This window comes from Trachemys scripta, chromosome 6 (assembly GCF_013100865.1).
Source record: "Trachemys scripta elegans isolate TJP31775 chromosome 6, CAS_Tse_1.0, whole genome shotgun sequence".
Lineage (NCBI taxonomy): Eukaryota > Metazoa > Chordata > Testudines > Emydidae > Trachemys > Trachemys scripta.
In genome coordinates, this window is record NC_048303.1 from 22371258 (window position 1) to 22387513 (window position 16256).

Consider the following 16256-nt stretch of genomic DNA (forward strand, 5'->3'; position numbering starts at 1 on the left):
AATCTGCCCTGAGGGAGGAGCAGCCTGCACTGGTGGTGCTGAGTCACAATTCATTCCCTAGCTGCTCCCATTCTCCAAGAGAGAAGTAATCTGTTGCTGGTCTACAGCAGGTGCAGATTACTTCCCTCTCAGTGCTGGCTCATCATCACTGGCCAGTGTGCTGTGGGGACAGAGCTAAGGCTCTGCCTAGCCCAGCCCTCATCTCTGCTTCTGTAATGGCGACAGACCCAGGGCGCCAGTGGGTGGGATCGCACCAGGGACCTTTGGACTTGGAGTTTAGTGCATGAGCCTCTACCGCATGAGCTAAAAGCCAGCTGGCTGTTAGTTAAGGCTGTAGAGCAGACTCATTTGATCTCTCTCTCTCTCTAAATGGTCTCGATGCCACTAGATGCAGGGCCGGCTCTAGGATTTTTGCCGCCCAAAGCAAAAACAATTTTGCCCCCCCCCTTATTTAATTACCCCACCCCCGGTCCCGCCTCAACTCCGCCCCTTCCCCAAATCCCCAGCCTTGCCTCCTCCCCCCAGGCTCTCAAGCCTAGGAGGGAAGGAGGGAAGGAGGAAGGGGGAGAAGCGGCGCCGAGCCGCGGCCGCTCGGGATCTCCACCTCCCTCCCAGGTTTGAGAGCCTGGGAGGGAGGGGGAGACCCCTAGCCGCCACGGCGCGCAAAACAGCTGATTCGCGCGCCCCCTGCTCCCCCTCCCTCCCAGGTTTGAGAGCCTGGGAGGGAGGGCGAGTAGTGGCACGCAAATCAGCTGTTTCGTGCGCCGTGGCAGCAGCAGTGGAGGTGAGCTAGGGCGGCCGGGGCACATTTTTAGGGGCGGCATTCTGGTGCTGGCCATGCCGCCCCTAAAAATGTGCCGCCCCAAGCACCAGCTTGTTTTGCTGGTGCCTAGAGCCGGCCCTGACTAGATGGGAGAGAACACCACACCCAGGAGGTGTGTGGGTTACACTTGCTCACTCCATGCCTCCCTGTTTGGGAAGGGGAGTAGCAGCTCCCTGGAGTCTGCTCTCCACCCCAATGTGTTGGTAGCCATGTAGGAAGTCAGGGAGCACCGTATGCCTCCTCGCTCCCTTGCACGGGCATTAGGGCAAGAAAAAAACATTGCCTTTTGTCTTTCTTTTCGTACATGCATCTTTGAATTCTACTTGCCTGTTTTCCCAGCTGACTCTCACACAGCGATGAACATGCTCATTTCAACAACCCAGCATCTGCTGCAGTTTGTTTGGCTTTTTTCTTGTTGGCTGCTCACTTTTTATATGTTTCTCCTTTCTCAGGCTAAGGTAACACAGTGCAGTTTACTGGAACATTACGGTTACCAATAGAAATGCAGAGCCATAACTATTGCAGAAACTGTAACTTGGCCACCCTGACAGAGCTGTGTGCATGCAGTCTTTGCAGTGAAAAGTGAAACCAGGTGAAATTTGCCTGTTCTCATGTTTTGTTACAAACTGTCTCCAGCTCAAACCAAGGTCACTAAAAGGGTTGGCCAGGCGTCACAAACAGCCTGAGCCACCTTGTGCTTATTGTTTTGCATAAACATTGCTCCTGTTTCAAATGAACTGTGTCCCAGATTTGAATGACCTGGATCAGTTTATGGGTATGCTTTGAGATTTCCCCCTTCATTTGAATTTGAAATGTAAAGCAAAACTCGGGGCACTCGAACCACCATGGATCGAAAGTAAAGCTAATAAATATTCTTTTCACAAGAAATTCACTAATGTTTACAGCTCCAAGTAGTAAATCATTGAACAGCATGTGCAGTATTAAAGATTCTGTGCCTGATCCTCCTGCAGGTACCTAGGCTAGAGGGAAGCAAAAGTACCTTTCCTGTGTAAAGACAAGGAACAACTGCAGTCTCCATGCTTAGGGGAGAACAAGAACTGCTCCCGTCACATGTCCCTTGGATACACTTTGTCCCGGACAGGATAGGGAGGGGCTGGGGCCACTGGAGAACAAGAGAAGCAGTTTACACTATCATAAATCCCCGTCCACATTAAGGAGCTCAGACAGGGTCTAGGCATCCTTAGGCACACACTCTTTCTGAATAACCTCAGAGCAATAAGTTCTGCTGCACACTCAGGCAGGGGTGCTGGAAAAAATGTGTATAGTGGGGGTGCTGAGAGCCACTGAACCAAGGTGTAAACCCTGTATATGATGGAAACCACTTCAAAGCGGGGGGTGCGGCAGCCTCCCGCCCAGCACCCCTAGTTCCAGCACCTATGCACACAGGCCCAAATCCATACACCACCCCACTGAGTTCATTTGTCCTTCCTTTTCCATGGGTAATTTGTTCTTTCGCATTTGATTCTCACTCTGCACAGAATCTACAAAACTGTCCCAAAAGAATCAGCCTTACCCTACAAGAAAGCACAAGGAACTTTAGCCAAATGATGATTCTTCAGAAACATGAAATAATAATGATAGTGCCACTACACCCATAACAATATTATTGCGGGTTATGCTGACGCACATACTGAGAAGTAGTGTGTAAACCGATTACAGCATGATTATGAGAAACATGCAAGCAAACAAACAAACTGAACAGCAACTCAACCCTTTCAACACCCTCTTTGTTTTTCCATTAAGAAATGCCATTTGTTTTTTTTCATGCCCCCCGTCCACACTTGGATTGCTTTCCTTATTCTGGCCCACCAAGCTATGATCCTCTACTCATTGACACCCCAGTTTAGCAAAGCATTTAAGCCTATACTGAATGTTAACCCTGCTCATGTTGTTGAGAGGAAACTTGAACTTGGATACTGCTGAGTTTCAATGCTCCCCTTCTGACAGTATGGTCTATTGGTAGCTGTTGCAGCCAGCACAGTTTTGAGCAGCCTTAAGATGTCTTCAAATTGTGCCAGGGCCAAACTGCCCCCACTGTATGGGTCCATTACTGGGGGGCTAAAGGAATTGGTACAGCTGAGGAACTAGCTCAATAAGTTTAGAAAACTAAGGTGTTTATGAAAGTGGCAAGTTTAAGGCAAACTCCCTGCAGCTTGGAACCAAAATGTCCTGCTGACCCAGTTAGCATCCGCCTGTGGAAGGGGTCCAGTCTGTGGTGGGATCTCAGGGGTGATAATACAGGATATACTGGGAGATTCGATCTGGGATTAGTGGCAGATGGTGGCTATGTGGGATTGGAGCACAACAGAGATAGAAGCAAATTCTGGCACTGACTCCCTCTTTTGCCTTTAGACGTAACCTCTTTTCCTCAGTTTTCCCATCTGTAAAGGGAGGGAAATAGAAAGGAAAACCAACAGAGGTGTTGCAAGGTTTAATGAATTATCTAAAGCATTTTGAGGAATACAAGTGCTAATACTAGGTGGTTGGGATAGGTCATTGGGAATCAGATTCTGTAATTTATTAGGGACAAACCCTGCCCACCACCATAGACACAGAAGATCCAGGAAATAGCAGAAGTAATGTGGAGTCCCCTGCTTCAAGGGCAGCATGCAAAAAGCCCATGCAGGGGGAACACAAAGACACCAGCTTAACCCTCTTGCATAGCGGGATATGTGAACTTCAAGAACTACTACAGTCTTTGAACAACATTGCCACTCCATGAACTAATTCATAGGGTGGGAGCTATCCCCTGATCCCTATGGAAGAACCCCTGAGTCAGTCCATTTAATCAGGTTATACATAAGGACCCGGATTCCTCCATTAGGTAGGTGAATTGTGGGGCCTGAAATGGTCACCATTATCCCTTTAAGAATATTGTTAAATGCTGCTATGATAAATTGAATGCTACTTCTGTAATTCCAATCCACAGAAAAGTGACAGACACAGAAAATAGGGAGTGAAGAGGAAAAAAAAGAACCACAAAACAGAAAACGTTGAATTTCAGGAAAAAAGACTTCAAGCTACTGGGAGTCCCCCAATCATCCTATGCATAGATTCCCACACACTGATAACTTGCTTTTGTATTCCATTGGTGAATTATACACACACCCCCAACCTCAATGAGATTTTAGGATTCCCACAATGCTCTCTGTTTGTTAGACAAGCAATTCCTTCCTGTTTCTATTATTAGCCCTATCAGTGGTTCAGCAGGTTATGTGACTAACCACAGCCAGTGTTGCTATGGTCTGCTCCCACTCTCTAGTGTGCAGGACCATTCACTATACAAAGTGGGCAGATCCAGGTGTCAGATACTTAATTGTGATCCCAGGTTTGATTTATACCAGTGTCTACACTTACCAGCGATCGACGCTGTGGCAATCAATGCACCAGGGATCAATTTAGTGGGTCTAGTGAAGACCCGCTAAATCGATAGCAGCTCACTCTCCCATCGACTCCAGTACTCCACTGGAACGAGAAGTGTAAGGTAAGTTGCCGGGAGAGTTTCTCCCATCAACCCAGTGCTGTGTAAACACCGCAGTAAGTCGACCTAAGCTACGTTGACTCCAGCTATGTTATTCACATAGCTGGAATTGCATAACTTAGGTCTGTGACGAACTGGGACTGTTCTTACTGTGGTCTGTGAATGCTGACAGGGGAGTGTGGCTGGGATAGTCTGCATTGCAGAATGGGAGTCTGCCCGAGGGCGCATACCTGAGCGTGTAACATGAGAACCCAGGAAGGGGTTGAAGGCCAGGTGATACCTTGGCCCGGGAAACTGAACAAAGGCTGAGAGAGGGGTCGCTGAAGGCAGAGTCTTGGGAGCTGGGAGGCAGAGATTGCTCTGACCTCCCAAGGGGGGCTGGGATGCCTGGGACCCCCAGATGGACCTAACTGAGGGGGGCCCTGTTGTCTGTGCCTGCAAGACCTATCTTGGACTGTATTCCTGTCATCCAAATAAACCTTCTGCTTTACTGGCTGGCTGAGAGTCATGGTGAATCGCAGGAAGCCGGGGATGCAGGGCCCAGAGTCCCCCGATACTCCGCGACAAGGTCGACTTACTCTCATAGTGTAGACAAGGCCTAATAAAGGCCCTCTAGTGAACCAAGCCTTCTAGTGACTTTCCTAATGTTGTACAATAGAAACCAGTTTTTACACTTTTCCAGCAGCCCCTGAGTGAGCTTTTTTCCTTGGAGAGAAAATAGTACCATTTCCAGTAGTCCTACTCCAGGCTGAAGATGGAGATTTTTGGTGATCAGTCCATTTGTTCTAGATTTAGCTGCTGTGACATTTTTCTCCCCCCTTTTTAAATGATGAATTAATTATCGAGGAAATACTTTTAGATTTTTTGACACAGATAAATCGTAGTCTTTTTCTAAAATGGGGAGCTAATCTTATGCAGCTTGATTTATCATCTGTTTCAGCCAAAATGGATATTAATCTGCTAAAAAAAAATACAGAAGAAAATAGGGAATGAAGAAGAAACTTCTCCTATGGGCAGGCAATACTGTAGTGGTCCACTTTGGGGCTTTTTGCTCCTTCCTTGGAAGCATTTAGACGAGGTGGACTACTGGATTGACCAATGGCAATTATGTGTTCCTCTGTAATTAACCTCATTTTCACGTATCTATTTTTCCTTTCTGCTTTAGAAAGCAAAATGAATGGGGTGAAGAAATGTGATTTGTTTTCACTGTAAATATGGTTTAGAGCTGTCTTTACACCCACTCTTTTGTTTATTGTTAGGGATGATTTCTTAGTTGATCACATTTATTTTCCTGTGGTTTTCTCGCGTAAGATATTTACATTTAGTGACACCTCAAATTTTAGTACTATTTATATAATTTATATGACTCAGATGTGATGTGATTTGAAGAGCTCAATATCTAAGATCATGAAATTCTCATCAGCTCAAATCACATATGTGTTATCTAAATTATATACATTTTTACACATATACATGATATTGTCTGCTTACAATTTGGTATTTTATGACTTTTTAACTTTATTTCTCTCTCTCTATTTTTAACAATTATTTTCCTTTTCTTCCAATTCTTAGAATTTTCACCAGAGAAGAGTTATTTAAATACTGAATGATTTTTCTTAATTTAGGCCTTGGCTACACTTACCCGCTAGTTCGACAGCTGGAAATCGAACTTCTGGGTTCGACTTATCGCGTCTAGTCTGGACGCGATAAGTCGAACCCGGAAGTGCTCGCCGTCGACTGCGGTACTCCAGCTCGCCGAGAGGAGTACCGCGGAGTCGACGGGGGAGCCTGCCTGCCGCGTGTGGACCAAGGTAAGTTCGAACTAATTCGAACTAAGGTACTTCGAACTTCAGCTACGTTATTCACGTAGCTGAAGTTGCGTACCTTAGTTCGAATTAGGGGTGTAGTGTAGACCTGGCCTGAGTCTCCTTTAATTGTGACCTTTGCTGTAATTTTTATGTAGCTCTCATTTGCTTCAATATTTAAAATATTTTCAGAAACATTTTTTGGAAATTTTAAGAGTTTAGCTTGGCTGACTAAACTATATTCAAACCACATTACCTTAAACAGTAAGCTGTGTCATCAAAAAATAGCAGTGTGGCTATGCATTACAGAGGCACTGACTTCCTGAGTTCCGGGTGGTGCTCAACCTCGGCTCCTCCCGAGACCCTGCTCCCACTTCCCCAGCACCTCTTGCGTGCTCCTGAACAGCTGGTCACCAGCATGTGGGAGGCGATGGGGGAGAGGGGGAGGAGCTGATCGGTGGGGACCGCCAGTGGGCGGGAGGGCTGGGGGGGGAGAGGAAGGAGCTATTTTTTCCCATGGGTGCTCCAGCCCCGGAGCACCCATGGAGTAATTGCCTATGATGGATTAGTTGTCCCCCTTGGTATGGGTTATCTTTCTCTCTATCAGCCAACAGTAAGAGTAAGGTACTTATGAGCCATGTTTTTTAATGAAACCAGGCATAGAAAGAGACAGAGTCAGTCAGGGGGATGGGTGAGACAGGCAAAATTCCCTTTGTGTTTTATGATGTGAAAACTAACATAGCTGGATGGAGCTTTCCTCATCCATCTGCCTCTTGTCACTTGTCACTGTCACACTTGTTCAGTGACAAGGGTTAATTTTTGAAGGATAATTATATTCATTTTTTGAGTGCTGACCTGCTTTGGTGGCTTCCTGCACACTCAGTCCTCTCCCACACCCAGCTACATGCTGCTGGCCCAATACAGCAGCCAGGGCCCACTCCAAGCGCCTCCATCCTCCTTTTAAAGGGACAGCTCTCACTTCTCTCCTTGCGTAATTTCTGTAGAAGTTACCAAAAATGATAACAATAAACAAACAATAAACTAGTCAAACAACATTCACAATTATTACTAAACATCAACAATATGAACCAGTTTCTGAAACTATCTGTTCCAGGCACCTGGCACTCTGCCGGCATTCAATTAGCATTACATCTTTGTATTTCCACATCAATATTTCTTTTTCTGCTGGCCCTGTTCTATCAGATTTTTGTTCTGTAGGGTAGAGAGGCTTTAATATTCTTCTCTCTTAGGGATGTTTATTTCTTTTCATTTGGAATTTGAACTGGAGCCCAGCTAAACATAATGACTGTGATTATTAATTGTGTCCTAATATTTACCACCAGCTTTGGTTCTGTTGGCTAAGGCCTAGACCTTCGACTTTCACTTTTGACACAAATGCAGACTTCTGGTGACAGCATTGCAGAAGTTATCTGAAACATTGGCAAGTAGACTGACAGCCACAGTACGTACAATCGTCACTCACTATTGTAAGTCCTAGTGAAAATGAGGAAGTTGGAGGACTGGCTGGGAAGATGGCCAGCCACAGAAACAAAAGGGCTTTTCCATGTGCGTCAGCCTATTGCATTTTCATTTTGGACCACAGAAAGCACAGGTGAAAGATAGATACATACTCTGTAAGGGAGAGTTCTCACAATGACCAAAAGACTCTTGTGACTTTTTCTCTGACACAGCTCTGAATAAGAGAAAGCTTCACACACTTCTCTCAAACAAGAAAATTATGCAAAGACTTAGAGGTTTAAAATGATTGCTTTACTGACTCAGTGTTGCCAGCTCTTGTGATTTTTATAGAGCGTTTTGCTATATTTAATATTTTTCTTAAAGCCCCAGTTCGGGTGAGCTCATGAGAATCTCAGGCTTCAATTTTTTTTTCAAGAGTACAGTTCTATCCTGCTTAGCTGTGGAAAAAAGGTTAAAAACGTGAGTCTGCAGGCACCCTGAAGATGCAGAAACCAAAATGCAAATAAAAAGAACCCAAAATGTATTATTTAAAAAAAAACTGATTATTTTAAAGCCAACCACATGATTTTTTGGCACTGGACTTCTGATTTTTATATGCTTTGGGTTGTCAATACTGCACATGGCACAGCATCCACCACCTCACCCCCATCTTTTACAGAAATTTCCCCTAGAAATATTTTAGAGAATTTTTCATATTTTTACTGGTACATTTTTCTTTTTATCCCTTCATCTATATGATGCCAACCATACAGGCCTTAGAGGGAAGGGACAATTAAAACTTTACAGACTAAAGGATATTCCAGGGCTCGTAGTAGGTGTTACATGGAAAGTTGGGAAATTTCCCTTTTCAAAACTATGAAGCTCCTATTTCTAGCTCTGCAGTGTCATGTGGTATTTGAACCTTAAACCTGTCACTGAATATTGCTCATCCTGCTCGTCAGAATAATGTATTCTTCTTCAACTGTTGCGGGGGAGGGATAGCTCAGTGGTTTGAGCATTGGCCTCCTAAACCTAGGGTTGTGAGCTCAATCCTTGAGGAGGGGGATTTGGGGATTTAGTTGGGGATTAGTCCTGCTTTGAGCAGGGGATTGGACTAGATGACCTCCTGAGGTCCCTTCTAATCCTGGTATTCTATGAGTCATGTCTATTCCAATCAGGTGCATGTGCACAGTTGTCAGAAAGTTTTCCCTTAGCAGCTCCCGTCAGGTCAGCTGTGGAGCCCTCTGGAGTGGCGCCTTCATGGCACTGAATATATGCCCCTGCCGACTCAGTTCCTTCTTACCACCAGTGACGGTCGTTTGAACTGCGGCGGCTTGCCTAGCAAGTGCTTTCCATAGCGTAGCTAGTTTAGTTGTAGCTACTGTTAGTAGATAGTGTATATAGGTTTGGGAGCGGGGTTTCCCCAATCCCTTGGGGCATGCCGCAAGCCCAAGGCTTTAAACCCCGTGGAACCTGCAGTAAGCCGATGCCAATGAGCAACCTCCACAACTCGTGTGTGAAGTGCCTGGGGGAGGCGCACCAGACAAAAAGGTGCAAGATTTGCAGGGTTTCCGCCCCAGGACAAAAAAGGAGCGAGATTTCTGACTTAAGCAGTTGCTCATGCAATCTGCTCTTCGTCCCGTCTGCTACAGACTGTCAGGACCTGGCACCAACCACATCCGTACGGAGTGCCCAGCATCAGTACATGACATGGTGCCGAGGATGGGCTCTAGGCACCGGCGCTCTCCAGCACTGCACGCTGAATAGACAACCTGGCACCACTCGCATTCACCAGTGCCATACAAGCGGTATAGAAAAGCTGACAGGGGGCGCTCCCCGATGCTGAAAGCAGTGGGACTGGCAGGCACTGCACCAGTGCGTCCCATGAAGGAGCACTTGGCGCCCAAGCAGCAAGAGTCAGAGCTGTCGACTTCGGTTTCCATGGGGGGACTGTCGAGTCCGGTGCCCAGTGATTCCCCGGATGGGCAGTGCCAGGCGGAAGAGTTGGAGCTACCCTCCATCCCAGACACTTTTGAAGCTGCCAGAGACTTAATTGCCATGACGGTCAGAGATAAGCCCCTGGCGCCACCGCGACCAGCGCCGTCTAGAGGCAAGCCAGCCAGGATGCAGCGCAGCGGTCACCGTCTTGTGCCTGGCACCATTCACCTCTACACCGCTCTTGATCGCCATCGCCGAGGCACCACTCTCCGGCACTGGATTCCATGAGGGGTTCCCTGACTCCAGCAGGACATCGCTCCCCTTCCCCAGCACTGAGGAAGGAGTGGCACTGATTCCCGGCTCCAAGAGAGGACTGGTACTGATCCACGGCACCAAACCCTTGGCACTGGTCCCCAGCACTGGACCCCTGGCACCGGATCCTTGTCACTGGTCCCCGACACCGGATTCTCGACTTCAGTTCCTGGCACGGGCGCCTCAACACCAGTCCCTCGCATCATCAGCTCAGCACTGGTCCTCGGTACAGTTCCCTGAGGCTCCACCGTGGTCATCACGGTCGAGATCCGTCTCATTGGATTCAGACGGTGACTCTTTGTATTCCTGTCCCAGCTGACACAGATCTGACAGGCGACGGAGGGAGGCACCAATGGCATGGCACCCCCAGTGGTAGCCTCTGGCACAATGGCCCTTTTGGACCCCCTGGGCTTACCATCAGGCCCAGGGATCCTTTTCCAGGGGCTCCCGCTTGGTGACCTCTGAGCATCGACCACCCCAGCCAGCTAAGGACAGACCTACGCCCCACGGATCCGAGGCAACTTTGACACAAGCCCCACCGCCAGCCTAGGTTGCCACTGAGGCAACTCCGAGGCAAGACCCATTGCAAGGCCAGGCTACCGTCACCATGGCAACGGTCGCCACAGGGGTCCCAGATGCTGACCAGGTGGAGGTCAGGGAACTAGAGGGCCAGGAGGACCCCGTACCACCTCTAGCCTTCTCATTTTCATCCCCAGATGAGGTGGTGGCAGGAGCTTCAACCTTGGACCCTCCCCAATTGACCACAGGGCCCACCAGGACCTCCTCCAGAGGATTGCCCACAACATGGGGTTGTAGGCAGAGGAAGTGGTCAAACCCGAGGACCCGATGCTCGACATTCTCGCACCACAGGGACCGCCCCGGGTAGTTCTGCCACCAATAAAAACAATCCAGAGCAATATTAAGACTCTGTGGCAGACCCCTGCTTCAATTCCACCTACCGCCAGGGGTGTGAAGTGCAAGTAATTCATCCCCTCTAAGGGGTACAAGTATCTGTTCTCTCACCCGCAACCATGCTCGCTGCTAGTGTCGGCGGTTAATAAGAAAGAGAGATGGGGGCAGCAGGGGCCGGCCCCTAAATCCAAGGAGTCGAAAAGGATGGACCTTTTTGACAGGAAGGTTTACGCAACTGGTGCCTGCAGCTGAGGATCGCTAACCAGCAAGCTATCCTCAATATACATAACTTCAACTCGTGGTGCTCCATGTTGAAGTTTAAGGAGCTGATTCCACCAGATTCCAGAGCCAAGTTCTCAGCTATTATTGATGAAGGGAAGGCAGTGGCACGGACCTCTTTTCAGACTTCATTGGACTCGGTGGACTCGGCAACCCGCACCCTTTCGTCAGGAGTAGCCATGAGGAGGATCACGTGGCTACAGGCGTCCGAGTTGCCCCTGGAGCTGTAGCAAACCTTGCAGGACCTACCATTCGAAGGGGCAGGGTTATTTTCGGAGCAGACAGACTCCAAGCTGCACAGTTTGAAAGACTCCCGAGTGACTATGAAATCATTGGGCATGCACACTCCAGAAACCCAATGAAAACATTTCAAGCCCCAGTTGCAACAGCAGTACCCATATCTTCCTCCGCCGAGGTAGGATTTTTATAGGCGTAGGGGCAGGAATGGCAGGCGCAAACCTTCCAATCCCCCTTCTGGGTAGAATCAAGGCCCAACCAAACCTTTCTTGGGCTCTAAGCAGGCCTTTTGAAGATATGCCCAAGGACGAAGCACCTGCCATGACACTGAATCCTTCCCCGTTTTATGTATTGTCTATCCCACTTTTACCATGGCTTGGTCCCAAATAACATCGGACCGCTGGGTTCTTTGCATGGTAGAAGTGGGATATTCTCTCCAATTCTGCTCCTCCCCTACCTACCAACCTCCTTCCCTGTCCCTCTTCAGGGACCCCTCTCATGAGCAACTCCTTATCCAGGAGGTGTGGGTGCTCCTCGCTATAGAAGCAGTGGAGGAGGTTCCTCAGGAGCTCAGGGGCAAGGGATTCTATTCCCGCTACTTCCTAATCCCCAAAGCCCAGGTGGGTCTCAGACTCATTCTAGACCTGCAAGGACTCAACAAGTTCATGGTAAAGTTGAAGTTCTGCATGGTCTCCTTCAGTACAATTATCCCTTCTCTGGATCCCGGAGACTGATACGCCACCCTCGACATGAAAGATGCATACTTTCACATAGCTATTCGGCCTGCACACAGACGATTTCTACGGTTTGTGGCCAACCAAAAACATTATCAGTTCACAGTCCTCCCCTTTGGCCTGTTAACAGCCCCCAGAGTGTTCACCAAGTGCATGTTGGTCGTAGCAGCCTTCCTCCAAAGGAGGCAGGTGCAAGTATACCCCTACCTCGACGACTGGCTGCTCAGGGGCCTCACCAGGGAGCAGGTGGAGTCTCAAGTCCGATTAGTCAGATCCACTTTTGAGAGACTGGGTCTCCTCCTCAATGTGAACAAGTCAATCTTGTCACCGACCCAAAGAATAGAGTGGTACTGGACTCGGTACAGGCGAGAGCGTTTTTGATGGAGACCCAATTCCAGGCCATGACAGTCATTATTCAAGGCCTCAGGCAGTACCCGATCACTACAGCAAGGGGATGCCTGAGGCTCCTCGACCATATGGCAGCCTGCGCTTACGTGGGCTGGCATGTCAGACGGAGGCTCAGGCCACTCCAGGCGTGGCTCTCTTCAGCCTACCACCCCGGGCGCAACAGCCTGGTCTCAGTGGTCATGGTGCCAAAGCAAGTACTTGAGTTCCTCCAATGGTGGTTCGAGCCTCGGACAGTGTGCAAGGGAGTCCCCTTCAACAGCCCCCAGCCCTTCTTGTCCCTGGCAATGGACATGTCAGCTCTGGGATGGGGTGCGCATTTGGGAGACCTCCAAACACAAGGCCTATGGTCACGGGATGAGCTCCTCCTTCATATCAATATCAAGGAGCTCAGGGTAGTACGATTAGCATGCCAAACCTTTCAGGCCCAGCTGCAAGGGCAGTGCGTGGCAGTGATGACGGACAACACCACTGCCATGTTTTACATCAACAAGCAAGGTGGAGCCCATTCCTGCCCTTAAGTCAAGAAGCCCTCCGGCTATTGGAGTTCTACCTAGCCTTCTCCATTCACCTGGAAGCATCGTACTGGCAGACCACCTCAGCAGATCGTACCGCAATCACGAGTGATCCATCCGGCCGCAGGTCATACACTCCATCTTCCAAAGGTGGGGGTTTCCGCAGGTCAACCTGTTCACCACCTGGAGCAACAGAAAGTGTCCAACGTTCTGCTCCTTCCAGAATCACAGCCCGGGCTTGATCACGGATGCATTTCTGCTATCCTGGGGAGGCCACCTGTTGTATGCCTTTCCCCCAATCCCTCTCATGCACAAGGTACTTCTCAAGGTCTGCAGGGACAGAGCAGAGGTAGTTCGGGTGGTCCCAGCATGGCCTCGACAACACTGGTACACCACGCTCCTGGAACAGTCAGTGGACACCCCAATTGCATTACCACTCCACGCTGATCTGATCATTCAGGACCACGGTCACCTTCAGTACCCAGACCTCCAGTCCCTCCATCTCACGGCCTGGAAGCTTCATGATTAAACCCATGGAACTTCTGTGCTCCGAACCAGTAAGGGAGGTCCTACTTGGCAGCAGGAAATCATCCACCAGGGCCACTTATGGAAAAGGTGGAAAAGGTTCACTTGCTGGTGTGCCCAGCAGCACACACCTCCACTCCAGGCACCTATACACTCATTCTAGAGTATCTTCTGTACCTGAAACAACAAGGCCTGGCAGCGTCATCCATCAAGGTACATCTTGCTGCTATCTCAGCCTTCCACCCGGGAGCGTCCAGATGTTCCATATTCACTAACCCCATGGTAGGATGTTTCCTCAAGAGTCTGGAATGGCTACATTCTCAGATTAGACAGCCTGTTCCTTCATGGAACCTTAATCTTCAGACTAATGTGGCCCCCATTCGACCTGCTGGCAACTTGCTCCCTTCTCTACCCAGCATGGAAGGTAACCTTCCAGGTCACCGTCACATCAGCTAGGAGGGTGTTGGAGTTAAAGGCCCTTACCCCTCACCCATTCTACACCGTCTTCCACAAGGATAAGGTGCAACTCAGGCCTCATCCAGCCTTTCTCCCCAAGGTAGTGTCACACTTCCCTGCTATCCAAAACATTTTTCTACCTGTCTTCTATCCTAAGCCTCAAGCCAGTAGTCAAGAGCAGATGCTACACTCACTGGATTTTCGGCGGGCGCTAACATTCTACATCGAGCGCACTAAGCTGTTCAGGAAGTTGAACCAACCGTTTGTAGCAGTAGCAGACTGGATGAAAGGACTCCTGGTCTCATATCAAAGAATATATTCCTGGATCACGTCCTGCATCCGCATGTGCTACGAGCTGACCAAGGTACCAGCCCCAGCACTTATGGCACATTCCATGAGGGAACAGGCCTCGTCAGCGGTGTTCCTGGCCCAGGTCCTGATACAAGAAATTTGCAGGGCAGCAACTCAGTACATACGTTCATCTCTCATTATGCCATCACCCAGCATGCCGGAGATGATGCAGCATTCCGCAGAGCGGTGCTCCCATCAGTGATTCCTTAACTCCGACCCCACCTCTGGGGTGGAGCTTGGGAGTCACCTGATTGGAATTGACATGAACAAGCATTTGAAGAAGAAAAAATGGTTACTCACCTTCTTGTAACCGTTGTTCTTCAAGATGTGTTGTTCATGTCCATTCCAATACCCACCCTCCTACCCCTTTGTTGGAGTAGCCAGCAAGAAGGAACTGAGGAGGGGCCGGGTTGGCAGGGGAATATATTCAGCGCCAGGAAGGCACCACTCCAGGAGGCTCCACAGCTGACCCGATGGGAGCTGCTAAGGGAAAACTTTCCAATGACTGTGCACGCAGCGCACACACACCTGATTGGAATGGACATGAACAACACATCTCGAAGAACAACAGTTACGAGAATGTGAGTAACCATTTTATTTTGGAGCTGGAAGAAGGAAAGAATTATCTGTCAAGTTGATTTCTTTAAAAAAAATAATGGTAGATGTTTTGAGGTTTGGAATGTAAGAAGTAATCCCATCAGAGATGGATTAGTGAGAAAAGTGCAGTCAAAGGTACCTGTTAAATTGTGTCTAATCACATAGATCTGCAATTTATCAGAGGGCTATCCCCACCACATGTGTGGGTCTGTGAACATACAATGTGGCACATATTGTCAAAAGTAACTAGTTATTCTGGGTGCCACCTCTGTTCTTGACCAATCTGAGACAATTTGGGAGGGGCTGATTTTCTTAAGGTCCCCCTAAATTTTCTCATAATGCTGAGCGCACACAGTTGGTCAACAAGAAATTTTCAAGAAATGAGAAAAGTATATATTCTGCAAAGCTTTTTTAAATTATTTCCTTCACCACCCTCTATTTTTTCTTTAGCCAGTCAGGAGAGTTCAAGAAAAAGAAATTCTGCAAATATGTAATTCTATGGTCTGACTGAATCCTTTTTGTATAGGTTACACCTGCTTACCAAAGACCATTATTAATTACCATTACTGATAATGATCCTAGCCCCAATCAGGATTGTGCTAGGGACTGTACAAACACATGTGAAGATTAGCTCTAAGGTGTTCAGAATCACTTTGGAACAAATGTTCTTGAAAGCAATACGCTTTATTCAGGGACACAGTTGCCAGCTGTCCCTACATAACAGAGCATGGGCTTCTGTAGCGCTCCTCTCCCAGACTTCCTGTCTGGGATCTTAAATCACTTAAAGGTACAGTTCCCAATGCCACAAGCTTCCTGCCCAGGAAAGTCTACTCCACGATGTTTTCCCGAACCAGCTCAGAACTGCCTGAATTCCCCCACATTTTTCTTCCACCTTTTAGCACTCAAAGACCCAGGATTTAAGTTTGTCTCAAAAAGACAAATTTTCCTTTTTCTCAAAGAGTTTTTAACTTTTATCTTGAAGCTTCACTTCAATGGGACTTAGGCAGATGCTTAAGTACATATTGAATAGGGATGGACTTAAGTAGTTGCCTAAATGTTTTGGTAGATCAGGGCCTTAGTGAAGGGAGACAAAGTCCCAGAGCAGATGGCTTTTGAAGCAAAGTTCAGAAAGTGAAACAAAATAGATGTTTGGTTTATTTCTTTATACGTTTTTTTTTTCTTTTCTTTGTGGTCCCCGGCTTTCCCACCCAGAGAAAATACAACTGTGACAGACTGGAAATCCCCTGAACAACATTGTTCTGATAATAAGATTGCACAAGCTCAACCAAAATATTATGCCTAAAAAGCCTTTTTCTTTCAGTTTGCTTTGCCGAAGAGAGAGAGAGATGATCAAAGTGATAGTCCACTTAAATGATAAACAAGAAGAATTTAAAGAGAGATGGTGTC